At 48.5% G+C, this 27,371-nt stretch overlaps 1 long non-coding RNA gene across 1 annotated transcript in view; it reads right to left on the bottom strand.

Moving 5' to 3' along the window:
* Nucleotides 1-9,478, bottom strand: part of LOC120400972 — a 62,822-nt gene extending 53,344 nt beyond the window's left edge. The window contains exon 1 of the long non-coding RNA XR_005596201.1: nt 9,440-9,478. This is a non-coding gene — a long non-coding RNA (uncharacterized LOC120400972). The remainder of the gene's footprint in view (nt 1-9,439) is intronic.
* Between the last annotated feature and the right edge of the window lie 17,893 nt (nt 9,479-27,371).

Raw genomic sequence — 27,371 nt, 5'->3', positions numbered from 1 at the left:
GGCTCAAGGCAAATGTCGAAAGAACGACAATAGCAATAGAAAAGGAATCTAGAGTCTCTAGATTTCCTTTTCCTTTCTCCTTCCCACTTCATACCACCCACCCTATCTATTCATACCCCCCCCACTCAAGTATTGCTAATAAAAGGTGAATGTTATCCCAGCAGGGGAAAACCAGCTATGACTGTTTCATTTACGGAAAAATCAGGAGAGTTTTAGTTATGAAAACATTGAGGGAGATTGCAAGAAAAGCCAGATTTAGGTATTTTATGAAGTCAGAAAATTATTTTTTGATTCTCCAGGGATTTCTAAGGTCCTCATCACTATAGCATATGCTGGCATAAGGCTGAAGAGAAGTCACTAGTTTTGCACAGTTCAACAGTTTTCCCTGCCAGCCCCACATGGTATTTGCTCTACTCACTGTTCTGCTCTCTTCTCACACTGCAGTCATTTCTCATTTCCATTATTTAATGCTCCCTTTTTGCTCATAATACATCACATCAACCCAGCTCCTGCATGAAAAAGAGAAATGATCTTCCTCACAGATCTCTGAAGTGCTAAAGAGCAGCTGTGAATGCGTGTTCCCACCAGACCGGTCCCTCCTGGTCTGTAAAGTCCTATCACCATGGAATGGAGCGAAACACCTTGTGAGAGAGAACTGGCAACTTGACGCATCAGACATCCCGTTGCTCCACTCTCTGGCTACACACGTTTAACACGGATATAACTGATTGCAACAGAAAAGGGAGCCCCAGAGGGTCAGGGCTTTTCATGGCTTTGTAATGCGAGTTTTGATTTGATGAGTTTCACAATCACAGCACACCAGTGAAACATAAGGGCATCATTCTGCTGTGACTCGGGGAGCAGGGAACCCCCACTTGGCATCACACAGCCGCTTATCATTCCTGTTAAAGTTTATTTGCTACATTGGCTAGTGTCATTTCAGTTAGCTCTGGCCTTCAATAGAACAGCAAAGGAAAATGCGCCCATTTTGCTCTGCATCACAATCAAAGAGTTCAAACATCAGAAGATCAAATCATAAAATACAATTTCCCCAAAAAAGCTAAATACGATCGGCATTTTGGGAGTTAGCGATGGAATTGGGCACCCTGTGGACAAGTGATGTCACCGACTGTGTGAGACCCCAATGGAGAAGACCATGCAGCAGTTCCTGTCCCGTTAGGGGCTTAGTGGTCAGATTAAAACCACTGGTGTTTATTATTTAAAAATCCAGCCTTTTTTAAACATCAGAGCTCTTTGCCAGAATTGCTAAGCCATTGGTAAAGCAGGCTGGAAATTTGTTTTCACTCTTCACCATTGGCCTCACTTTTCAGCAAGATGACTGCCCTGGCACTATCACAACAATGGCACCAGCGACCAGGGCCACGGTCGGGGCCCCGCTGCAGTGAGAACTGTACAAGCGCACGATGAGAAACACCCCCTGCTCCAAGGAGTCTGCAGTCTCAACAGAGGGGAAGCTGCAGGTTCAATATCACACAGCAGAGCCTGGAATAGAACCCAGGTCCCCAGACGCCTGGTTCAGGGCCTTGGCCACGAGGCTACTCAAGTGCTCTCCTAGCCGCAGGGATACCAGCTATCACCGTTACGCTGCTCTACAGCCTGCGTGAGCCTGTACCAGAGCCCACCCCCGGGAGCCACCTCCTGGTTTTGAGGCCACAGAAAAGTTCTCCCACATTTACTGACTGCAGTGCTGTGAATGGCCCTCGGCTCCCCTAATCCTGGGGGGCTGCGATCGTCCAGGCAACCTCACACCCCGAGCGGTTGGGTTGACACCCTGCACCAGGCGGACGGTCTCTTTGCCAGGTGGTGACGGCACAGCGGCTGAAGCCATTCGGAAGCCCCACTCACTGGAATGAGCACCCACGCCCGGCAGCGGCTGTGAGAACCATCAGCCTGACTGGGTGAGGGACGGATAGTTTGCAGGGTCGCCCACATAGGCTCTGAAGGAGGCTGAATTTCATAGAGCGTAAGGCCAGACGGGGCCATTCGATCATCTTGTCTGACCTCCTGCCTCTCACAGACCATTAGATGTCACCCATCTACCCCCGCATTGAGCCCACAGACTGTAGTTAGACTAGAGCATTGCAAGTCCTTGGGAGACTGACCTGCCACAGGCAGAGAACAGGAGAGACTGCGGGGTCCCCCAGCCCCCTGTGATGGCAGGGAATGGAGTAGGCTAGAGAAAGCCCAGGTTATCCTAGAAGATGATCCATGCCCCTTGCTGCAAAGGAAGGTGCAAAAATCTTCAAGGTGTCAGCCAATCTAGCCTGGAGGAAATTCCCTCCTGACCCCACATCTGGTGGTTGGCATGACCCTCACCACCTGAGCAGGACACACCCGCCAGGCATTGAGAAAAAAAATTCTCTACACCCTTTCAGTGTAAACTCAGCACAGACAAATCCAGACTTAACAAGAAGAAACCTGCAGAAGATAAATACCTGGTGCAGACTGGAGAGGAGAATATTGCCCTAAGCGAACACTGCCCTCCCAGCAAGGGGCAGGGAAAGATGGGGAGGTGCTCTCTGCTGACTAGATAGTACACGGTATAGGTTACCCCAGCCTCACCCCCACTCATATTAGGTTAGTCACCTGAGTTTTGCAACAGTGGCATTATTAAAAACAGGATTTTTGTATCTAAAGCCCATTGAATGAGAACAGTGACAGCATCCTGACCCCGAAAGGCTCCTGGTCCATAGGAGGAAGTCTGTAAAGTGACCCCCTTCATTTCACACACATTCTGTGGCCACTGCCAGTTCGACATAGGAAGGGCACTGCATGCTGCAGCATGTCAGCAAACCAAATCTCGCACAGGCGAGTCCCCGGTATATAGTCCAGCTCCCTCCCGCGTGAGCACTGCTCTAAAACTTCTACTGTCACAAGCCATGAATCAGCCCGAGCCAAGAAGGAAGTGTTTGGGTTTTTTTACTTGAAAGGTTTCTTTCTTGGATCACCACAATTTCATGTACATTGTTAGAGGGCATCTGAGGGTTGTTTTACTCCTTCAAGTTACCTCTACTCTGCAAGAGGTTCAGTATGCTGGGGGGTTATTACATTACGTTACCGCAGTCACACCACCCAGCGCAATGGCTCCTAGGTGTTGCTGTAATATTATTATTCTGTTCAGTGGGAGGAGCTAAGTCTGCATCTCAAACCAGCCCGGTTTCTCCCCGCCTACAAAACCAGCACTGAAAACCAGGCTCAGGATCTGTGGGCCTGCCTGAGCCAAGAGAGGAAACTGAGAGGTTAGACTAATCTATTTGTTCACGAGCAGAAGTGCTTCTTCCCCTCCGAGCCGCTGGCCGGCCTGGCTGAACAGAACGGGTACAGCACCCCTTTGAGACGACTTCACAGAGACTGAAGAACTGTTGCCTTCTGCAGAGAGATGTTCTGTAGCAGAACTCGGCTGTGACTGATGCTCTGTATTATACTTCATTAGTATTCAGGGCAGAACAGATGCGGCGGTTCAGAGGCAAAGTCTGACACGAGACATAAAATGGAAAAACCCCACAACTTCGAAGCGCAGTGGTGGATTTTTCCCTGACTGCACCAGCATTACTTTTTCAATTAGGATGCAAACTGGAGGCAAGGAACACAAGTGAAAACGGAGACAAGGCCTCAGTAACCTCTGTCATATCTGAATGCTTTGAGCAGTGACATCATGCCTGGCGCTATGGAAGCTCGTTACACTTCATGGAGCAGATGAATCAGCAGGGGGATAAGGGACGAAACAGGTTTTTCTGTTTGTTTGTGGAGCTACGTGCTCTGCACTGCAGAGCTCCCCCTGCTTCTGCGGGGGAAGAGCAGACGTTTATTGCTCACGGTCATTTCCAATGCCATCGGCTTTGCCCCCCATAAAGGGACCCCAAGAACCTCTCCACACTTAGGGTGACCCGATTTTTTAGACTTGTGATCTGAACGGGGTGAGGGGGTAATAGGAGCCTATAAGAAAAAGCCCCCCAAATAGAGACTGTCCCTATAAAATCAGGACACCTGGTCACCCTATCTTCACTACACCGTTTGGGCAACCAGAAAAGGCCGGGCTCATCTTAGTTTTCATTTTAGCTCCCGCTCCCTCCCCCACCCCTCGCCTTGTTTAGACTGTGAGCTCATTGAGGCAGGGACTGTCTGTTGTGTGTCTGTATCACACGGAGCACTGCCTGGTCCTACTCCATGGCGGAGGCTCTGAGCATGTCCTTAAAACAGACCAGTAGATAACCATTCATCTCATTTCCCCTCTGCCAGAGCCAAGCCAATAGCTAGGGTTGAAAGTTTGCCACTGGTTTATTTTTCCCCACAGGCCCACCTAGGATTGTTAAATCAAGTTCTGTCCACCCAGCATTAGTTCCTTCACTGTCTGAACCAGACTCTGCTCAGCTCTGTGGGGTGTGCGAACGGGCGCAAGAAGCTGTGCTGAGAGAGAACGCGTTGTGCTCTGTCAAAGAGGGGTGCAGCAACCATGCTCCCCGGAGCGCTACAGCAGTCTAGGCTTCTTTTGCCAAGAGATCCTGCTGCTCCCACTGGTTCAGTTACGCGGGTGGTAGCAATGTCTATGTAGACAGGGCTCCAGGAAGATACCAGTGTTTTACATTTCAGGAAAGACTTCTTCAGGAATAGCATCTAAGCACAGTGCTTGTGTTAAATTCCATTGCTTTCTATGAGAGTTAAAGCACAGGCATAAGTATTGTCCTGAGTTAGGGCCCTATTGTATTTAATTTCTTTTAACTATATTTGTAACTCAAAAGCAGAAAAGGTTACAGGATGACAGATTTCCTTACGTTACGTCAAACTGATGATGTTGAAAGAAGCGTCTCTGTGTTAAAGTGGTGTTGACCTTTTTGCCTCATCCCTTGACTGTTTCAGGACCTGGGGTATAAATCCCTTTTAATTAAAAGAGGTGGAGGCCAACATGCTTGTGCGAAAGGCTGTAAGTGCAGTTCTTCAGTAACCCATCTTCTTGCTTTTTTATGAGGGAAAGGTACAGAAGAGTTAATGACCACATTCAGAGAGCCCAAGGACCATTGTGATCCTCTAGTCTGATCCCCAGGGTTCCCCACACAGAGTGACGCTGTGTTCTGGTGCACTAGGTCTTACATAATGTATATTATATAAACATTAACATTCATATTTTACTGGGATATAACAGTCTGACTGCACTGACCCAAAATGATAAAGTTGAAATGAAATGTTTTGACATTATCAGCATATAACAAGGAGGCCAAATAGGTTTATTGAGACCTTCTCCCATCAAAGACTCTCTCGAAATTGAAGCACTAATGAACAGTTTTGATTTTGGTGAAACTGCATTTTTCAACAGAAAATTGTTTTGTTGAAATTTTAATTCAGCTGCATGCAAAGTCATTCATCTAGGAAGGAGGAATGCAGGCCATACGTACAGAATGGGGACTGCTCAATGCTGAAGAGCAGCGACTCTTAAAAGGGCACATGGTGGACAAGTAACTGAACATGAGTTTCTAGGGTGATGCTGTGGCCAAAAAAGTGATCCTTGGATGTATAAACAGAGGAGTAAAGGAGGAAGGAAGTGATCGTACTGCTGTATGTGGCACTGCTGAGTCCGATACAGGAGCACAGCGTCCAGTTTTGGCATCCACACTGGTGCTGAGAAATTGGAGAGGGTGTAGAGAAGAGCCACAAGCATGATTCGAGGGCTGGAGAAAATGCATCACAGCGAGAGACTTGAACAGCTCAATCTGTTTAGCTCAGCAAAAAGATGAAGAAGTGACTTGATCAGAGTGCAGAAGTGCCGTAACAGGGGGAAAATACCAGAGACTAAAGGGCTCTTTAATCCAATAGCGAAAGGCTGAACAAGAACCAATGCCTGGACATTAAAGCCAGACAAATTCAAATTAGAAATAAGGCATATTTTTTTTTTAAACCAGAGTGTCTCAAATCCAGATGGGATGCCTCCTGAAAGAGCTGTGTTAGCCAGAGATAAGTTACTGCGCTCAGTACAGGGGTGCCTGGGTGAAATTCTCTGGCCTGTGCTCTACAGGCTATCTGACTAGATGATCTAACGGTGCCTTTTGGCAGAGGTGAAAGTAAGCCAGTCCTGTCCGGTACGGTGTACTGGCAAGAGCCAGTACGCCATGCTGGACCGCACCAGCTTCCACGGCGGGGATTTAAAGGGCTTGGGGCTCCCCTCAGCAGCAGGAGCTCTGGGCCCTTTAAATCCCTGCCCCAGCCCAGCAAAGCTTGGGGTTCCCCCCTGCGGCCAGAGCCCCGGGCCCTTTAATTTGCCCCTGAGGGCTCCCAGCCACCTCTTCAGCTGGGAGCCCCTGGTTGATTTAAAGGCCCTGGGTCTCCCAGCCACAGCTGGTGCCCCAGGGCCTTTAAATCTTGAGAGGCCCCGCCTCTTCCGGATGAGGCCACGCCCCCCAGGACTCCGGCAGTACCGGTAAGTCCTGTAAGTTACTTTCACCCCTGCCTTTTGGACTCACTATCTATGAATATTAAGAGAGGGAATAGCTAAGGGGGACTACGACAGAGGTCTACACAATCAGGAATGGGATGGAGTTTTATTTACGCCTTCACATAACACAAGAACCAGGGGTCGCCAGTGAAATTAATAGGCAGCATGTTTAAAAATAAACAAAAGGAAGTACTACAGTCAACCTGCGGAACTCATTGCCAGAGGCTGTTGTGAAGTTCAAAAGTGTAACTGGGTTAAAAAAAAAAAGAGTTAGACAAGTTCGTAAGTTCCATGGCTATTAGCCCATATGGCCAGGAATGCAACCCCATGCTCCGAGTATCCCTAAACCTCGGACTGCCAGAAGCAGGGACTGGATAACAGGGGATGGATCACTTGAAATTGCCTTGTTCAATCCCTCTGAAGCATCTGGCACCGGCCAGTGTCAGAAGACAGGCTACTGGGGTAGACTGATTGGTGGCCTGACCCAGTATGGCCCTTCTTATGAATCCATACTTCTATGGTTGGGGCATACGTGTGGGTGCAGCGTGAGCCCATGGATGGAGTGGGGGGGGCTGTGTGGAGACTGGGGGGCATGGACACAGTGGGTGAGGCTTTCTGTGCACCCAACATCAGATGGATTCAGAGTGACCGGGGCACGTTTCGCACCAGTATCACCCCACTCCAGTGTCAGTCTGGGTCATGGGGAGGCTAGTGGAAGGCACAGCTCTCAGGGGAGGGGTCCTGGGGAGAAGAGGCTGGAAGGGAAGGAATTTGTGACCCTAAAGGAGTCTGTGAACTTGGCCGCGTTGAGGTGGAACAAGTCCAAGAACCCTAGAAAAACACAGCTGCAGTGGCTGGAGCTGTCAGCTCATCTCTTTCCCAGCTCTAGTCACTTGAGCAAAATCTAGTCTCTAAACCAACAGCAGGACGTGTCGGCCAGCCTGTGATCTCTCACACCACATCTGTGCTCAGCCGCACTCCACCTCACTGGCGCTTCAGAACAAGTGTTGTGTTGATCAGCTGGGGTGCTATGAAACAAGACGCTGCCTGAAAGCAGCAGCTTTCCAGATAAGAGCAGGCAGCAGGGACTAAGCGATCTACAGCGCCAACATGTCAAACCTCACAAGCTCACCCAGCTGTAAGTGTCAGCCCCCCACCCCCACCCCATCTGGATAGAGAGAAATGATTGACTGTCTAGCATGGGATTGAAAAGCATCCCCCAGACAGGATTTACTGCTACAGACCTTTAATGTGCCTGGAGGAGTGAACCTTGTGCAGTGCAGATTTTTGTTCCCCGCAGGAATCAGCATTTTATGATGCATGAGCAAAAATTTTCCTTTGGAAAAGGAGAACCCCTAGGCAATCACATGCAGGCAATGTTGGAGCTCTGGGAAAGGGCTGTTTCAGCTACTCCAAAGGCTGGGGGGGGGGAGGAGGGGGAGAGGAAAGGCAGCACTTGTACATGGGGCCGAGGACAGCAGGGCTGCCAGGCCCATTTCCATGAAGGAGTAACAGACAGACCCTGGGCCTAGGAAGTGTGACAATAAGGCCCAGGAAAGAGTGCCACGGGCTGAGGGAAGCTTAAGAGTGCCTGGGCCCAAGCACAGCGGGCAGGTGAGTGCCCGCCCAGGGTGGCTCTGGTAGGGCTGTGAGACAGATGAAAACACGGTTTCTTCTAACGAGCAGACAAAGGCAAAACAAAACAGTGGCTGAGAGCAGATAATAGGAACATACACACTGGAAACGAGATGCAGTGAGGGTAATTAGCCATCATCACTGTTTACCAAGGAGAGTGGAAAATTCATCACCACGTGAAGTGTTTAAATCTAGATTGGAGGGTCTTTTTTAAAAAAGAGACAGGCTCTGGTTCAACTGTAAGTTACTGGGCTCAGCAATGTTAACCTAAAACATGGAGGGGAAAAATTCTCTGCACTGCAAGAATCGCTGGGTGAAATGCTTCGGCTTGTGTTATCCAGGAAGTCACATTAGAGGATCAAAATGGGCCATTCTGGTCTGACTCTATGGATCCGTGTTTTGTTTTAAAATCAACCAATGGAGACAGAGACAGCGTATGTCTGTGTCTGTAGAGAGAGATGAAATGGGGGACTCCCAACAGCATTCGGCAGGAAAACTCCAGCCTGGGCTACTCTTCCAAAGTAGAAAGGAAACTCTAGGGTCTAGTGAAATGTTGCCGCCTCTTGCACTCCACACCAGACTGGAGCTTAGTGCACGAGCTGAAAGCCAGCTGGCTGTTAGCTAAGGCTGTCTCTCTCTCTAAGGGGTCTCGGTGCCACTAGATGGGACAGACACCACACCCAGGAGGTGTGTGGGTTACACTTACTCACCTCTAAAGTGCTGAGAGAGTCAGAGGATAAAGCAATATACAAAGACGGAGCATTATTGTTGTTAGCCCTGATTTCTGGCAGGATAACCAAGGTACAGAGAAGTTCAGTAGTTCAACTGGGAGGCAGGCAGCTGCTGGCTTAATCCAGCCATCAACTAACCTAAGGTGAAAGAGGCTTGTGAAGATCTACCCAGGCTGGGTAGAAATATCGTTTACTCCACCTTTAAGGCCCCTTTGTACTGCCAGAGCAGAGTCAAACGGCCTGAATGTAAATCAGAATCAGGCCCATAGATTTTGCCTGGGACATTAAGCTAGAGGGCAGTTTTCACAGAGTGGGGGCAGCAATATAGTTGTTGTGTGTGTTACCCTGGTGTCCAGGACCCTAGTCATGGGCCAGGCCCCCTTTGGGCTAGGGGCTCATCAGAGATCAGGGCTGCCCCACAGCACCCTCTCCCGGCTGGGCCCAGCACCTTCCCTGGGTAATGCTGATTAGCACCTTCTCAGAGCCCAAGCAAGGTAGTTTCCAGCAGGGTTAGTTGTTGTGGATAATTTCCATTATTTCAAGTCTCCTCAACAAACAAGATCAAAACTTTCTCAGATCTGCCCCTCCCCCCACATAAATTCATCCCCCCAAAGTTCCTGGCTCTTACCTCAGAGCTTTTTGATAATAGGACTTCCCCCAGTTTGTCCCATTTTGTCTCTGGGAGCTGTTCCCAGCCATGGCTCTAGCCTCTGGCAGGTGTTACAGCTCCTCCTCTCCACTGCCTGCTCCTCCCTTGATTAGGCTCAGCCAGTTAAGCTGCAGGTGTTTTCCCAGGTGCAGGGGCAGTGTTAATCAGCCAGCCGCAGGCCTCTGAGCCCAGAGGAAGGGTAGCCCTTATACCTTCCCAGCTCTGTACAAACGGAAGCAAGAGACAGCCCCTGGCCAAAGCACTGACAAGCTAAATACAAACTAGGACAACAGATGGAGACACGCAGTTGAGGGAGCACAAGGACACGGTTAGACAGTAAGAGTCAGCATGCCAGACACCACTCCGATAAAAAGATAATGCACCCGATTCTTCTCTGCCTCACATTTACTCCTGGGCTGAGTGCAGAAGGTGTCTCTCTAAAACAGCCACATAACAGAATAGCCCAAGATAACACTAACCCCTCAGGTGTCGGAGTTTGGAGCATGCTGAGGTGAAACATGCAGTTCTTTCCTCTCCAGGTGAATGTGTTTACAGTTCCTCATGGGCCATTCTAAGATTTGTCCTTTCAATTTACATTCCCTGGTTTTACAGTAAGCACTTGACTTCTCGAAATGAATCCATGAATATTGCTGTTACTTGCTTTTGGCCTACAGGTTTTTGGACAGAGCTACATCTGCTCTGCCCACCTCATTAAAAAGATTCAAACATTAGATGTGAAGTGACATATCACGATTTGAGCTTGGTTGCACCACCAATAACAAACACTTTCACACATGGCATGGTTTCTGCAAGCACTTCCTTTGTTCAAAAGGGCCTTCTGGCAAACTTTGGTTGCTATGCTACACGTATCTGTTTCTTGATTAGAGTTGCCAATTTACATTGTTGCTTATGATTAGTTTGATCTCCAGTTTAACCCAGTGAGGAAAAAATAAGTAAGCAGTTATGATTTATTAATTTCCTGTGGGAGATGGAAATTTTTTATTACTCTCTGGCATTTGATATTAGATTGCAGGAGAACTTTATATATCTTTAAAAAAATAAAATAAAAACAGACAAAGTAGGGTTAATTATATATCAGTAAATGAGTTTGTACTTCTGTCAAGCTAATGCTGTTTCCTATGGGATATACTCAAAGCAGGTGATGGAGGAGCAGAAACAAGGAGCTTGTTATTAAGAATTTAGTAGTGTAACAAATGGTTACATTGTCGCACGGTGCTGACAGTGCTGTTCATAATGTGATATTTCGGTAGGCTGAGCCACTGCCGATGCACTGCTTTGATTTAATAGGGCACAATCTGTTAAACCAGAATGTTTGGCTTCTAGGTATATGAGCTTTGAAATATCTGATCATTAACCTCCACAAGCCTGTCTGCCTTAGAAACCTGTCCAAATGCTCCAATCCATTCGCGACATTGCCTGGTTTTACTCCAGCTGGCCTCTCGTTGCAAACAGTCAAGCCCCATGCATGCGACTAGCCCATAATGTGCACAAACGTTTACTCGCCAGCCATAGATCACCCAGCTCCTCTGGCTGCAGCCTTGACCCAAAACTGCTGCTTTCCAGCAATATCCTGGGACCAACAGGGCTACAACAATGGTGCTTTTAACCAAGTGAGACAGCTTCCCTTCTGACGGGCGTCCGGAACCCTAAGAATGTGTTAAACAATTCTCACTATTGACTGCCTAAAGTAGTTCGGTATCAGCACCTCTCTTTTGCCCCCTTCAGGGCCCAATGCTATGGCTGGATATTCAGGGCTACTCCCTGCATCTCCCCATGAGGCTTGTGTTTGCATGTATCAAGCAAGCCAGCTCAGCACAGCTGTGCCTATTCTCTATGTCATGCAACAAGCCATGGGCCTTGTACCCGCCCTGTAGCCCCTGTGTGCACCTTGGCCAGCAGGACGGGGGTGTGTGAGTGTGGGGAGCAGAGCCGGGAGCTATTTCACGCATTCTGTTTCTGAAGAGGCTGTTTTGCAGACAGTTAGGAACTCACAGATGGAGTAGCTGTCTGGGTGCAGTGAGTCCTCTTGAATATCTACAGCTGGGGGAGGAGACCAAGTCACAGTCTCCCCTGGTGCTGGCCCTGGAGTCCTCCTGCATCTTCAAATCATAATGTGACTCACTGCCTGGGGTGGGCATCTCCCTCCCTCTGAGCTGGTGTGCACAGGAGCTGCAGAGGCAGCAGCTCTGACACCCCAGTGGTTAGCTGCACTGCCAGGAGTTTCCCTTTCCCCCCTAGTGACAGCAACTAGAAGAAAAGAAAGACACCCCATCTCCAGCCTGGCTCTCACTCTGGGTCACCAGCTCTCCTTCAAGGGTCTTTATGAACCCAGGAACTCATCTCCAGGGTTCAACAGCAACACCCCCCAGTGACACCTCCTATCCAACTGGGGAGCTCCCATCTCGGGCCCTAGACAGTGATGCAAATGGTCCAACCCCAACCCCAAACTCTGCCCACAGCACTTTCCCCAAGGCTACTTCTGCACCTTAAGTTACACTGAAAAACCTTTGTTGTGTAGCCAAGGCCTCAGCTTCCCTCTCAGGCCTGGGCCTTGCCTGGCTCTCTAGCCAGAGCAATACTGATCCCATCCCAAAGCAATACCGACCCCATCCCATGCAGCCCCCTTAAGAGACTCAGCCAGCCCACTGGCTATCTCTGTAGGCTCTTTTCCAGGCGCTTGGACTGGAGAGACCCAGTGCCTCATCTCCAGTTGCCACCCTCCCAGTCTCTCCTGCTCAACAAGGCCCACTGATTCTATAAACAGCCACAGATCCCTTAAGCCCTGGGAGCAACAACCAGGAGCCAGGCAGTGCTGGAGAGATTGCCTTCGATGGCAGCCCCCAAACTGCTGCTGCTCACTCGGAAGAGACTCTCTGGATGCCGCTCTTTTCGTGGGGGTGTAGAACAGTGAATGGGGGGAGGAGGAGGCGCGTGCATGTGCGTGTCCCAAGCCACGAGAAAGACACCGAAATCCCTCTGTGAGCCAATGAATCATGCAGTAGGGTTGAATAAGGCAGAATTTATGATTTTTACAGTTTTTGGAGCCCCAAGGTAGCTATAAAGCATTTTCTCATTTAATCTCAGACTCATCTGAGAAGCGGACTGAGCTTTAATCAGGGGTCACCTTGTTCAGAGGAAATAAGTGACCCAAACTTTAGAGCCAATGCTGAGCCAGTCACAGAGCATCACAACGGGTCAGGTTATTGTGTCGTGGGCTCAGTGTTTGAAAGGACAGGACAGAGTCGTACGTAAATAAAAATAAATTGATCTTGTGCCACAGAAACAAACAATAAAGCCCCAAAGCTTTGCCTCCTCAAGGAGAACATAGGCATGCCTCTGAATGGGATGGAGACAAAATCGCCAGACCTCTTCTCGCTCTCAATGGATGCTTGGACCTCGTGTCAAAAGGCAAAGGGCACCAAACAATTCCTCCTGGGGATTCCTTTTTGTAGTGTCAATGGCAAAGTGACCTGAGGCAGCCCCTCAGCTCATCAAGCTTGGCATATCAGTGCTGGCCTCAAACACCATCTGCAGGACCATGCTGGCAGCAAAGAGGAGAACGTCAAAGCGCAGAAGACAGGGATGTCACCAAGGCCAGCCTCCAGCACCCACAGCTTAGCTTTTCTACTCATGGCTGCAACGATTCATTCCTGTGTAGGTCACAGAGCAAGTCTCAAAGCTACATCAAAAAGATGGGCCAGTTTTCCTCTGCCAACATGAATTTCACATCAACACTGGCCAAAGCAAGCAAAAGAAGTTAATTTGGAGGGAGAGCATAAGGGGTAAATCTAAGGGCCAGCAGAAGCCTCCAATTGTTTTTGCCATATACTGAGGCTTCAAATGATCCCTGAAGGCCATACTAATAATGAGGCCTGACTGTATCATTGGACAGTTCTTACAGCATGGCTTGATACACTGTCCTGGAATAGATTTTTATCCACACAATGTTGTTGCATGAAAAACCCTGTAAATCCACAAACAGTGGAGAGGGAAGATTTCCCAACATGCCGAAGAGATTTAGGAGCACGTCTTGGCTTGCCTTTCAATGGGACATGTGTTCATAGGACCCTCAGGTTCTTTTTGATCCCACCCCCCATGTCAACCACAATGAAAAGCCTTAGAGCTCAGTATGTGTAATATTTCTGATGCATGGCTACCTAGCACCTGAGATGGAGATATTTTTACTATCCCTTCATTCAGCAGTGGCCAGACCCAAAGCAGGGGTGGCAGGTTTGTATAATTTTTGGTGGTGCCCAGAATGGGTCCAAGTCCCACCCCACCCACACCTGCCTAAGGCTCTGTGACAGAGTTGGGGTGCAGTAGGGGTGCGGGCTCTGGACTGGGACAGAAGATTGGGGTGCCGGAGGGGGATGTGGGATGCAGGTTCTGGGAGGGAGTTTGGGTGTGGGAGGGGTGTGGGCTCTGGGCTGGGACAGAGGGTTGGGATATGGGAGGGGGCGTGGGGCTGGGCTGGAGACGAGGAGTTTGGGATGCAGCAGACAGGCTGCCTTGGGGCTGGGGTGGGGGGCCAGAGAGGAGGACTCCCCCCCAGTCCTCCCCCCACTGGCTGCAGCGAGCTCCAGGGGAGGGGAGAGAGGGCCCCCTCCTGCATGACGCCTCAGCCTGCCCAGGCACCGCTCCCTTGTAGGCAGCAGTGGCCACCAAGGGAGCATGGCGCGGCGTGGCAGGGGGCAGCTGCCCGTGCCCAGGGCAGGCAGGGACACGTGGGGTGGCCTGCGGGGCTGGGGCACGGGGTTGGGAGACACTCCGGGGGGAGGTGTGTGGGGGCAGCGGGCAGGGCTGGGGGAGTCACCTGGTCCTGAATATTGCTGGAGCCCGGGCACCATGGGCCCATATAACTCACTACCCCGACCCAAAGGGCATTACAGTCGAGGGGAGGAGTTTTCCCATTGACCTCACTGTGCTTTGGAGCAGGCCTCGGTTGGCCAAGCACGAGTGAGGTCTTCCTATCAGATGTTGTCAGGTTCTGCCGTTGGAATGGATATGGCTGGGGGGGCATCTCGTAACCTATTGGAGCTTGTGGTTAGTTCCATAGTGACATTCCCATCTCTTACCAGAACGAGCCAGAGCTTTCCAGCTTCTCCTTGGCATGTTTCAAGATTTCCCCTCTTTTCTTTCTTCACTTAAAAACATTTCCCCGTTCACTTTAGCTGACCTCTCCTTAGGCTAGGAAGGTTTGATTATTTATTTTTTAAAGTGCTTTCTAGCTAAGAGGGTTTTTCCAAAGCTCCCCCTTCTCTACTAGGGGCATTCCAATACTATATTCATGCAGCTGTTCAAATGGAAAACCACCAGCAGCAAATGGATTAAGATGTAACCCTCAGATAGATGGAAGTGAAGATATTCATTTTCTGAGTCACTGGTCAAGTTCATGGCCCGGTTTCTCTCTTGGAAGAGGTATCAGCTGAGAAACATAACCGGCTGAAACCAAGCGTGGCATTACCGCTCATAATAAAACCTTAAACTGCTCTGCAATAGTGACCACAATGTAATTAAATTTAACATACGGGTAGGGAGGAAAATACCAAAGAAACCCACCACAGTAGCATTTAATTCCAAAAAGGGGAACTACACAAAAATGAGGAAGCTAGTTAAACAGAAATTAAAAGGAACAGTCACAAGGGTGAAATGCCTGCAAGCTGCATGGAAACCATTTAAAAACACCATAACAGAAGCTCAAACTAAATGTATACCCCAACTTTAAAAACAAACAAACAAAACTAAAAAAGACAATAACAGGACTGAAACAACCTCCTCCCCCACACACACTCTCCACAAAAACAAAACACAAAAAGGAGATCTTATTGATTCTCCTTTTGTACTACTGTGGGATAACCCGTGTCTCAGGATCAAGGCGAACTCCATACTTAAGACAATTTGGATAAAAAAGGATTAACACAAATATAGACTGGCTCTTCACTTACATGTGTAACAAATACCAGCTGTTGCTGTCTCACAGTTCTTTCTTTCTGTGACTATGCTCGAGGCTTCCTGCACAGATAGGGGACGGCTGGTTTGTTTCAAATCTTCTCTAGAAGAACACATTCAGAAATATGGAAGCAAAAGTCACGTTGTAGGAATTACTTACAGGTGGCTTAATGCTTTGCAATATTCTCTCAGTTGCAGTTTCAAGAAAAAAATGGGAAAAAGAACTTAGCCTTACTATCTCAACAGAAACCTGGGAAGATATCTGGCATCATGTGAAAGATACAGCATGTTCTTTAGTCTTGCAATTCTTGCAGAACAAGATGTTAAACAAGTACTGTACTACTGTACTCCAGAGCGTTTAAATACCTGTAAAAAAAGCATGGGTTCTGGACTCCTATATTCAGTGGTCTCTCAAACATACAGATATGGAGATGGGCATTTGGCTCTTTGCATCTCCAGGGCTGCTGTGCGTTACCGATTTACCAAACTCTAACTCATACTATACCTCTCAAAAATGTTCAGTCTCACTCTTTTCTCTTCTCTAAGCTTGCCTGCTTTTGGGGCACTGGATGAGTGGGTGTTACCTGCTAGCATTCAGAAATGGATTGCAGAAACTATCCTAGTAGATAAAAGATGGAACCCTGCAATTCCTCCCTCATACACAGACTGGCTTAGCGAGCTCTCTGCTACTGCATTAATGGAAAAATGACTCTGTCTACTAAAAACACTTGGAAAAAATAAGAGCACATCTGGTCACACATGAAACTACTGCATATCTTTGCAGTTGTGTATATTAATCCTTGCTACTTGTAGACCATGTTCTCACTTATTTATCTAGTTAGTCGCTTTAATAATTAATGCCCTGTATGACGGTTCTGGGTTTGGGTGAGATGCGGAGACTGACAGGTTTCTTTTCAGGTTTTGCAAATAAGGAACATTGAACTTCATTATTTCTACGCTATTTCCACCTTGTGTATGTAGTGATGTCTTTTCTTTCATGATATGCTTATATTTTATATAAAAGCAATAAAAATACAGTTTTTTTAAAAAGTACAAAGCTCTCTCCCCGAAACGGGGCTTGTTTGAGTGCAATATTGTTGCCCTGTTGGCCTGAGGACTTAGCTCACTGAGGGGCCTTGGGCACTGTTTCCATAGGACGGAGCAGTCAGTGATACAAGCCAATAGGGTGACCAGATGAGAGGAAGAAAATATCGGGGCACATGGGGGATCGGTCGGGACGCGGGACAAACACCTAAATATCAGGAATCAGCCTACAAGCCAGGTACATTTTTGTAAACAAACAGGTTACACCAAGTCCTGTTGCCCTAAATGCAGCAGACACAAACAGCAGGCAGGCTCTTTGCTCACAAATCCCCAGGTCTATCATGCTTTGTGCCCAAGAAACCCTGCGGCTTTACTTTCTGCCAGGGTCACGCTCACAACTGCTTCTCCAGGCTCTCTGCTTCCCACACCCACAGCATGTAACCGCTAGCCTGGCCCATGCATGTAGGGAATCAGGGAACCCCCTCCAGCTGCATGGTTCAGCTCTGCCCAGTCAGGCCGCCCAGAGCCTTAGGAAGCTCCAACCCCCCCACCCCTGACCCTCACCGCCAGCAATTTTCACTACAAGAAGGGGATTGTTTGCTCCTTCTGTTGAGCCTAGAGGAGGCTGCTTGGGAGAGTCACTGGCTTCAACCAGGCTTGTGGTTGTCTCTGGAGCCGCAGTTCTCCTGATGGCAATTGTAGGGTTGCCAGGTGTCTGATTTTCGACTGGAACACCTGGTCAAAAAGGGACCCGGGCAGCTCCGGTCAGCATCGCTGACTGGGCCCTTAAAAGTCTGGTTGGTGCGGGGCTGGCAGGCTCCCTATGCGGCTCCGTGCGACTCCCAGGAAGCTGCCGGCATCTCTCTCTGGCTGCTAGGCACAGGGATGGCCACAGGGGCTCTGCGCGCTGCCCCCACACCCAGCGCCAGCTCAGCTGCTCCCATTGGCCAGGAACCACAGCTAATAGGAGCTGAATGGGCGGTGCCTACAGGCGCACGCAACACGGAAAGCCACGTGGTCGCGTCTCTGCTTAGGAACCAGAGGGAGATGCCGGCAGCTTCCCGGGAGCCACCTGAGGTAAGCGCTGCCTGAAGCCCACACACCGTCCTGCACCCCAAATCCTGCACCAGCCCAGAGCCCACACCCCCAGCCAGAGCCCTCACTCCCCTGCATCCCAACCCCCTGCCCCAGCCGAGATCCCTCTCCTGCACCCTGAACCCCTAATTTCTGGCCCCACCACAGAGCCCGTAGCTGCAGCCAGAGCCCTCACTGCCATTCCCCACCCTCGCATCCCAACCTCCTGCCCCAGCCCGATGAAAATGAGCAAGCGAGGGTGGGGGCGAGCAAGCAATGAAAGGAGGGGAAAGGAGTGAGTGGGGAAAAGGGGTGGGGCAGGGAGCAGGGCAAGGGTGTTCAGAACACCCTAGCTGTTATAGGGGGACCAGACAGCAAGTGCGAAAAATCGGGATGGGGTGGGGGGTAATAGGAGCCTATATAAGAAAAAGACCCCAAAATCGGGACTGTCCCTATAAAATCAGGACATCTGGTCACCCTAAGCTGTCAGCACCAGTCAGCCACGGTCACTGCAGCGCCATTTTAAAACCCAGAGATTTTAAGGCCTGAAGAGGCTTTTATGAGCATTTGGTCGGCCTTCCTGTATGACACAGCCCAGAGCGTCACACCCCAGGATCCCTGCAATGAAAGGAATGAGCAGTCTCGGCTAAGAGCTAGGTATGGTGCTGTGTAATAGGCACACTGTCAAGCCCAGTGATTTGTGACTAAACAAGACTCTCTCTTTTAACTACTGCATCTCTTGTAGAGTTCCCAGCTCCAGGTTCGGACTCCGTTCACCCCTGGGAAACTCCTGGGACAGTTCCATCCAGAGCATTTCTCTGTATTTCTGTTTTCAATTGAAAAAACCCAAATTTGAAATTTTTACCACCATTTTTGCCCAAGTTGCTGAAATTTTTCAATTTTCCGTTGACAACCCCCCCAACCAAATATTTTCCATATTTTTGTTGTTGTTTGATCCCCCAAAACCCTGAAAAATGTCATTAAAAATGAACATTTCCCACCAAAACTGCTGTTTTGACAAAATAACCATTTTTGGGGTCATTAAAGCATTGAAGACCGATATTTTTGACCCGCTCTTCAGCTGATAATGCACCTGATCACCCCCTGGTCACGCCTCCTGGCTCTAATTGGTTGAAACAGCCCTTCCTGGACTACAGCAGCCATTTGTAGCAGCAGCGAGGAATCAAGCCCTTTGTTAGCATCCCACATTTATGCGGCATGGAAGAACTAGCCAGCTTCTGTATCCGACACATACATCCAGGCAGCCCAGCCACTGCATGACATCATTTCCCTTGCTCATTTCCCCTCTGTGATGTTGCAGTCTATATGGTTTTATAAAAATATGCTAATGAGTGAATATAATGTAACTGGAATATGCTTCATGCAAAAGGTCATTACAAAGCTTATAGTCTACTGAGTGTGCTCATCCTATTTGTATAAATGTACTGCTCTTGTATCTGAAACTAGAAATATGAAATATAACTCTGAGGGCCTATTGTAATTATGTAAAGTGTGGGCCATTAATGGTGGTTTGGAATCTTGATGACTCCCATTACCCAGGACAATTGTCTGCAGATGGGTGTGTTTTACCTGTAAGTCTTCCTGTAGACCTGTGTGCTGGTAAGTGGGCAATGAAGTCTTGCAGTGACATGTGATCATGTCACCTGAACTGGAATCCATCTTTAACCTGGTGTCTTTCCATTGAGAAGGAGGGGGTAGGAACCCAGAGAGGGACAAAGGATTCCCGCCTTATGCCAAAGATATATAAAGGGATGGAACAGAACAAAGGGAGGAGAGGAGCCATCATGAGGAATCCCTCAGCTACCACCTGAGCTGGAACAAGAGCTGTACCAGGGGAAAGAATTGTGCCCAGGCCTGGAAGGGGTCCAGTCTGAGGAAAAAACTTACTGAAGCATCTCTGAGGGTGAGATTATCTGTGTTCAGTTTGATTAGACATAGATTTGCAGGTTTTATTTTATTTTGCTTGATGACTGACTTTGTTCTGTCTGTTACTACTTGGAACCACTTAAATCCTACTTTCCGTATTTAATAAATTCACTTTTTACATATTAATTAACGCAGAGTGTGTGTTAATACCTGGGGGAGCAACCAGCTGTGCATCTCTCTCTATCGGTGTTATAGAGGGCAGACAATTTATGAGTTTACCCTGCAGACGCTTTATACAGGGTAAAACGGATTGATTTGGGTTTACACCCCATTAGGAGTTGGGCATCTGAGTGTTAAAGACAGGAACACTTCTGTGAGCTGCTTTCAGGTAAACCTGCAGCTTTGGGGCAAGTAATTCAGCCCCTGGGTCTGTGTTGGAGCAGACGGGAGTGTCTGGCTCAGCAAGACAGGGTGCTGGAGTCCTGAGCTGGCAGGCAAAGCAGGGTAGAGGTAGTCTGGGCACATCGGGTGGCAGCTCCCAAGAGGGTTTCTGTGATCCAACCTATCACACCCTCCAACTGGCTTCTTTCTTTTTATGTGTTCTCACTGCTTGCCGTCTATCACAGCTATTTAACCTTGCTCTAGGATGAATAGGCTAATTTTAATTCTCCAGCTACTAAACTGTGGCTCCCTAGGAATGGAAATGGACTGAAACGGAAATTTATCTGAATCACATCCTTGTATTTGCAAGTAGCTCCGGTTTGATTGCTGCTCCACTACTCCATTTCGTGTTAACGTTGGCTCCGGGATGATAAGCTAGGGAGGAAGTAGAGATCCCTTGTCTCATTTCCTGATGGCCTAGTAAATATTGCACTGTAGCAAACTAATTCAATTACGTAGGTCTTGATTCAGTACAAAAATAAACCTTGGCAGTTGTAGCACCGAAGGCTGTGCAAAAAATTGACAGTATAACATGCTGGCAGATTAGATGAGGGATTAATTGGCCTCCAGAGCCCTTAGAAATGCAAATGAGCTCTAATTTACCAATGGCTTCCAACATGCAGTCTCACAGTTGCTGAGAATCCCATATTTTCCACAGACTGCAAATATCCAATCTGAGCATCCCTGAATGGGGCTGGGGGAGCCGGTCTTCTCCATGCCTCGCTGCGTGCAAGTCCACAGGCCGAGCGCTCTGTTCCTCTCCACTCCTGTGGAGCCGTTTGCCCCAGCGGGAGATGCTGCCACGCTACCCAGGCGAGCAGCAGACACCACCCATTTGGTCAACTTAACGTCCCCTCACTACAAACCTGCACGTCAGACATCACTGGAAAGCTCATTATGTTTATTGTAGGATGAGGTCTGATGTGGAGCTGTCAAGTGGTGCTGCTACCATAGAAACAGGGATAAACACTGAGACCATCCACATGTTAAAATGAGCACTTTAACCTAAGAGAAATGAATGCCAGTATTTCAATGACTCTCTGCATTATTTCAGGACACTAAACTGGGATTTCTTTGGGACCTCAAAGCATCACAGCAGCCATCCAAAGGGAAAACAAAATTAACAATAACTGATCCAGGCCTCTTTGAAATGTAATAGCACTGGTGACGTTTCTAGTCACTATCATCATCCGTCACTGTTAAGATTTCTGTTGCAGTGTGGCTGTCGTGGCCATGCTGCTCCCAGGGTATTAGAGACACCAAGGGGCTGGGGTAATGTCTGTTGTATGTAGCGGGCAGAGGGCTATAGATGGTGAGTCCACGGGGGGAAGTTGGTCCAGTCAAAGATATTCCCTCACCCACTTTGTCTCTGTGACAATCTCTGCTGAGAGTGGGTGGGTTGCCAGAGTTTCTTGGCACGTACTCAGTTCTTTGCAGAGAAGATTATTCTGACGCCAGACAGTTGATTTTCTCAAGTATTTTTTTTTGAGGTGATTTGGTTCTGGACACATTCTAGGTTTTTCAAATGCTGCTCACTGACCAAGCGACTCTGATTGCCTGGGGAGAGCACGTGACTTTCCTGTCTCACACTGCTGTGATCTGTCTTGTGATGCGGGACTCTCTGTTCCTGACGTAGCACTCGGGCCCCCGACAGGAACGTGTTCTTTCCACCCCTTGCAGATGCAGCGCATGGCCCCAGGGGCCCATCACTGTCCTCCGGGGGCACCACGTGGCAGGAGCTCCCCCATCTCCCAAGGTGGGGAAAAGGACAGAGCAGGCTGAGCGCCTCTTGACCACTCCCTGGCCCCAACAGCCCACTCCCTCCTGAGGGGGCACCTGCTGCAATAATGTCAGTGGAATATATGGGCCCAGAGTGTCCAAGGTGTTAAAATGACCCTGTCACTATACAACCTAAACAATTTTAAACAGAGACCTCAGCTAGCTTAATACCATGGCAAACACACCATTCAAAATTATGCCAACCTTTTAATAAAGCCACAGAAAGAAAAGGAAAAGCAGTTAAACCTTTTGAAGTGTGAAGCATTAAATAAGGCTTTTATTGTAACCATATTCCTTGCTCCCTTTCCCGTTAGCTGTAGAAAGTTTATATAAGAAAAAAACCTCCCTTGTTTGACACTCTCTTGTATGGCATTAAGGTAACAACTGTCCTTTTCGGAGAACAGCTGATATGGGCTGGAGCTGTTGGCGTTAAAATCTGATCCTGTGTTCTGGAAGACCACACGAGACAAACACACACAAAAGAGAAGAGACAAGAACAGCAAAGATAGATGATGCAGCTTCTGAGTCGACTGTTGACTCAGACTTGCAACCTCACTGCAGGAGAAACAGAGGCACAGCACGGGGTCTTATCAGCCACTCTGAGACCTGGCAAACTTGTCCCAGCCTAGAGGCATTGCTTTTAGCTGCCTCGCTGGTCACGGGCCTAGAGCAGCATTGCAAACCATGCACTTTTGGCTGGCTATGCCATCAGATTGGTGGCCAAAGGAGGAGGGCAGCAAAGAGAAGAAATAAGGTGGGGGAAGGAAAAGGATTCGTGGGAGTGGGGGACGTGAGAGCAAGAGACAAAGTCTCACATCCCAGGACATGTTTGGGATTTAGCCAGTGCTGGTGGAGTTGGCAATGTCACTGGCTCGCTCTCTCTGGCCCGGTCTCACGGTAAAGATCTTGTGGGATCAGGAATATGAAGGACCAGTGGTGTAATGGTGGATCCCACGTCCCAGAAGACATGACGGTGATGCTGACTCCTTCCTGATCCACCCATCACCCAGCCAGCCCTTGTTGTTAGACAGCTCCCAGGCAGTCGTCCCCCCGCCCACAAGTCTGTTCTTTGAAGGACCCCAAAAGGCAATGCCTGGTGGAACAGCCAGTCCTAGTTCATCCACCAGTTTGGCCTAGTTTTCGCCACACCAATTTTGGTCGATTAGTTTCCGGCCCCACACTTCTTCTATTTACCAGGCATGAGCGTAACAGTCCTGGAGTTATCTCAGGAGACATTTTCGCTTGGACTAATTCAGCCTGTTTACCTTTTGCACCTCCCCCCACCATCAACCTTTGTTGCTGTAGATTTTTGTGACATCTGATTAACTGTCACTTTCTTCTCTCAGCTGGGCTCACAATTAGGGTGTATTTGTAGGTCCAGTTACACAACACACTTGTTTGAAGGTGGGGCGGCAGGGAAAGAGAACCTGGCCAGGCTCCTCCAATCACCCCCCAAACCCAGCGCACGGTGCCAGTCACCCAGTCCCTGCCCCAGGAAAACAGCCTTCTCCTGCTGCCAGCTAACATGATGTAAATAGAAAGACCCTGAGTTATATATAGACACGTATAGCCCTGGGTAAGCGGTCCCATTCCCTACCATCAGAGCGTAGCGTTGCAGGGTCCCCGTCTCTAGTGCCTCATGGGGACCAAGTCTGTCCCCACAATGGCCTGTCTCACATTCAGCCCTTCAGCCAGGGTACGTTTAAGCTCCCGGGGTAGCTGGAATCCAGCTACAGACTCCAAAGAAACGTCCAGGGATGGGTCCATCTGCCCCTCAGGCTGCACGGCAGTTCCCTGCTCCATAGTCTCGAGGCCTGCGGAGTTCTTTCATCTCTCCTCAGGAGGAGTACTGCCTCCTGGGGCTTTTCCCTCTAGGCTCTTCTGAGCAGATCCACCTGCCCCCGGCTGCCCCTCGCTGGGACTCTGGCAGGGTCAAGGCTGATTCCCCACTCTGGCACTTCGAGGGCAGAAGGTGGGGGCCCACGTGGATTCTAAAAATTAACACTGGCCACTCCAAGCTTGTATTAAACTCCCAAGGTTACAGCTTCTCTCTGACCTTGGATGGGTAGATGCTGCCACCACCCAAATGCAAAAAGCCCTTTGAACCCAGGAAGGCACACTTGGGAATTCCTCCCTGTGGGGTACCCTCAAGCCCTTTCACCCCCCTCCGGGGAAGAGCTGACAAAGAAAAAAAGGAAATTAGCTGTTGCCACCAGACACTTAATTCCCATTGATTTTAATTTAAATTATAAATCCCAGAGGCGGCTCTGAAAAGCCCACCCTAAATCTGTATGACAAATGGAAACCAGTAGCAAATGAATTGAAAACAGTGGTTCAAAAGGAAAGCAACTTGGCAGTAAGCTAAAGGCATCAGCTATGAGCTAAAACTGGTCTCAGTCAGATAAGTGTGGCTGTAATAAATTACCAATTAACATCTGTGAATTAAAAATGGCAGTGGTTAACCAAATATGGTACAGATGGGAGCTGTGAAATTAGAGCGGCAGTAGTGAGGCTGCAGGCAATTAATAAGATATGGCAGCAATCAGTCAAAATGGCCTAATTTCATTAAAATTCTCCCTGTCTCATTTTAATCATGTTAGTAACATGTCACCAAGATTTAAAACAACTACTTTCAATGTAAAGTCCTGGCATTGTAAAATGCAACGTGTAAATAGTTGTTATGGGTTTCTGCCTGGATGTTAATTACAGTTTTATTCTGACCACCAAGCCCATATCAGAGCAGGGTGGGAACTGGCGTACAGACTTCATCAGGTTCTAGTAGGACTGGAGACATCTGTTGTGCTAGGAGAATAATTTTTTTTTTTGGTTCGGGGACCAAACCAACAAATCTGAAGAAAATAAAAAGATCTGGTTTGATTTGAACTGAAACTAATTATAAAACAATTCCTGAAATCCTGATGCCCTAGGCAGATTGTCACCAGTTGGGTTCAAACCTGGGATCTTAGGGTCTTACTACATGAGCCTCTACTGCCGGACCTAACAGACCCCCAGATTTGCCAAACCCAGAGCAGGTTCACCAATCTCTAGTTAATTCAGCCTTTTGGGGGTATTTTCTCACCTTTTTTGGTGTTTGTTTTTTAATTGGCTAGATTTGGATTTGAAATGCTGTTTCACAATGAAAAGTTGAAACAAAAAATTTCAAAATATTTCAACATTTTTTTTCAGTTTTTTTCTTGACCAAAATGATTAGTCAAATTTGACCTGAAGCACTGAAAAACTGGAGCACTGAAAAATTCATTTCTTGATGACTGATCTATTAGCTGAAAGAAACTGGGCAGCTCTAGATGTCACTTGTCCACAAGATGGTTGTTTCCAACAATAAACTCCAAAATGCTGCTTGTGTTTAACTTTGAGGGAGGGGGAGAAATGTATTTCATAGTTTGTCCCTAGTGACAAGAGCTGCTTATGCTGTGAACTTTTACATTGTGATGCAGAGCAAAATGGGTGCACTTTTCCTTTGCCTTTGTTTTGTTAAAGGCCAGAGCTAACGGAAATGACACTAGCCGATGTAGCAAATGACCTTTCTCAAGGTATTTTGGGGCTGTCTTGTGGTCTGTTGTACAGGAGGTCAGACTAAATGCTCAGAATGGTCTTGTCTGTCTTAAGAATCTAGGAGTATGAACAAGAAACAACAGGAATGATAAGCTGCTGCCAAGAGGGGTTCCTCGGCACCCCCGAGTCACAGCAGAATGATGCCCTTATGTTTCGCTGGTGTGCTGTGATTGGTTAAACTCATCAAATCAAAACTCGCATTACAAAGCCATGAAAAGCCCTGACCCTGTGGGGCTCCCTTCTCTGCTGCAATCAGTTATATCCGCGTTAAACATGCGTAGCCAGAGAGTGGAGCAATGGGACGTCTGATGTGGCAAGTTTCTACTTCTCACACACAAGGTGTTTTATCGCTGTGGAACGCAATGAGGCTTTACAGACTGGGAGGGACCGGTCTGGTGGGAATGCACATTCACAGCTGCTCTTTAGCGCTTCAGAGATCTGTGAGGAAGATCATTTCTCTTTCATGCAGGAGCTGGGTTGATGTGATGTATTATGAGCAAAAAGGGAGCATTAAGTAATGGACATGAGAAATGACTGCAGTGTGAGAATGGAGCCATTGGTCAGAGCAATGAATAGATCAGATACCAGGTGGGGCTACTGGAAAACTGTTGAACTGAGCAAAACTAGTGACTCTGTCTTATGCCAGCAGATAGGAGAGTGATAAGCACCTTAGATGTGCCTAGGGAAACAAAATTTGTTGGCTTAATGAAATTACAAAAAGAGAGAGTCCATTTTAGCTGTCACCTCGCTAAATGTTTCCATAATCTAGAGTACTGTCAGAGATGATTTTCCTCCTGCCAGCTGACCAGTGCGTTGCTCACCTTCCATTAGTTACTTGAATCATAGCAGCTGGTGTGGGTGAGAAAGGACATCAGCTGCGATTGAGTCTTTTCTTTCTCTAGGATCTAAACTTTACCCGATGATCAGCTCCATTCACTGCTACAGCCAGGGCTGGGAGAGGAGGGCGGAAGAGGGGCAGGAGTGGGGGTGGAGGAGGCGCTATCTCTGGTTAAGTGACTCAGCGGCAGCACTGTCCTGTGTAGCGAAAGGCATGTCTCTGTCTGCTGCCCAAAGGGGACGGAACCAGAGCCAAGAAGGAAAGTGTAGGGAGATTTTAGGGCGCAGTGGTGAGGGAATGACGCTGCAATTTTTCTACATTTCAGGAGATTGAGGCATTTTGAAATCAAAGTTTTGTGCAATAAAGGAACCCTGTGCCTGACATGCCTTTGGACTCCTGGCCTAGAATACCCGCCAGGGGCCAGGTCTGCTCCAAAGGCTGCACACTAAAGGCTCCCAACTCCGCAGGCTGGCTCCTGGTTCCCATCCTGTGTACACAGACAGAGAAGCCTTCAGGTTGGGATTGTCAAAGGAGGCTAAAGGAGCTGGGTGCCCAAATCACATTGTGTTGAGCACCTAACTCCTATAGGCTCATGTGAAAATCCCAGCCTCAAACATTGACAGAACAAGGAGCAATGGTCTCAGGTTGCAGTGGGGGAGGTTTAGATTTGATATTAGGAAACACTATTTCACTAGGAGGGTGGTGAAGCCCTGGAATGGGTTCCCTAGGGAGGTGGTGGAATCTCCTTCCTTAGAGGTTTTTAAAGGTCAGGCTTGACAAAGCCCTGGCTGGGATGATTTAGTTGCTTTGAGCAGGGGGTTGGACTAGATACCACCTGAGGTCCCTTCCAACCCTGACATTCTATGATCCAGAGTCAGCATGTAAAGAAAGAAGCCAGCAGAAAACCAGGCACATTACCCCCTACCCCCCATCACCCACCTCCTGTCCACAACCAAGACACCAAACCCTAACTGCTCCCTCACTAGGAGCGCAAACAGCTAATGAGCGTGAGGCTGTAATGGGGTGCACTCACCTCTCGTGAGCACCCCCTTGGCCAAGTGTGTGTGCCTGCACTTTCTCTCTGCTTTGTGGTGAGTCTTCAGCCACCCAGCCCTCCCGCCGAGTCACACACAGTCTGTGTGTGAGATAAATCAAACCCTTCCAGGACATACATCTAGCAGGGGACCTAGCTCAGGGCCCTCTGTAAGGTCCCTGTATCTGCTGCCCTATCCCTGGGCTCGCTCCTCTATTGGCCACAGGGACTATCACAGTACTGGGCCGAACGGGGTCTCAGCCCCTTCTGGG

The sequence above is a fragment of the Mauremys reevesii genome, linkage group 3 (genome assembly GCF_016161935.1).
Source record: "Mauremys reevesii isolate NIE-2019 linkage group 3, ASM1616193v1, whole genome shotgun sequence".
Classification (NCBI taxonomy): Eukaryota; Metazoa; Chordata; order Testudines; family Geoemydidae; genus Mauremys; species Mauremys reevesii.
Note: the sequence above shows the minus strand (reverse complement) of the source record. Positions and strands in the feature narration are given on the sequence as shown.